Source organism: Nematolebias whitei, chromosome 3 (genome assembly GCF_014905685.2).
Source record: "Nematolebias whitei isolate Nwh7 chromosome 3, NemWhi1, whole genome shotgun sequence".
Lineage (NCBI taxonomy): Eukaryota > Metazoa > Chordata > Actinopteri > Cyprinodontiformes > Rivulidae > Nematolebias > Nematolebias whitei.
This window is the reverse complement of record NC_056500.1, coordinates 3,175,340-3,175,876: the sequence shown is the minus strand read 5'-3', so window position 1 is coordinate 3,175,876 and position 537 is coordinate 3,175,340. Positions and strand designations below refer to the sequence as shown.

Genomic DNA, 537 nt, shown 5'->3' with positions numbered 1-537 from the left:
TTTTGACACTTTTAGCTTTCAGCTAGCCTTTTGTTACATTTAGCTTTTAGATAGCCTTTTGACACTTTTAGCTTTCAGCTAGCCTTTTGACACTTTTAGCTTTCAGCTAGCCTTTTGACACTTTTAGCTAGCTTTTTGACACTTTTAGCTTTTAGCTAGCCTTTTGTCACTTTTAGCTTTTAGCTAGCCTTTTGTCACTTTTAGCTTTTAGCTAGCCTTTTGACACTTTTAGCTTTCAGCTAGCCTTTTGTCACTTTTAGCTTGTCTTTTGTTACATTTAGCTTTCAGCTAGCCTTTTGACACTTTTAGCTTTCAGCTAGCCTTTTGTTACATTTAGCTTTTAGCTAGCCTTTTGACACTTTTAGCTTTTAGCTAGTCTTTTGTTACTTTTAGCTTTTAGCTAGTCTTTTGTTACTTTTAGCTAGTCTTTTGTTACTTTTAGCTTTTAGCTAGTCTTTTGTTACTTTTAGCTTTTAGCTAGTCTTTTGTGACTTTTAGCTAGTCTTTTGTTACTTTTAGCTTTTAGCTAGTCTTTTG

At 33.7% G+C, this 537-nt stretch overlaps 1 protein-coding gene across 1 annotated transcript in view; it reads right to left on the bottom strand.

The window, feature by feature from the left end:
* The window catches only part of kifap3a (kinesin-associated protein 3a), a 29,705-nt gene that overhangs the window by 27,010 nt on the left and 2,158 nt on the right, over positions 1–537 (bottom strand). The window lies entirely within an intron of this gene.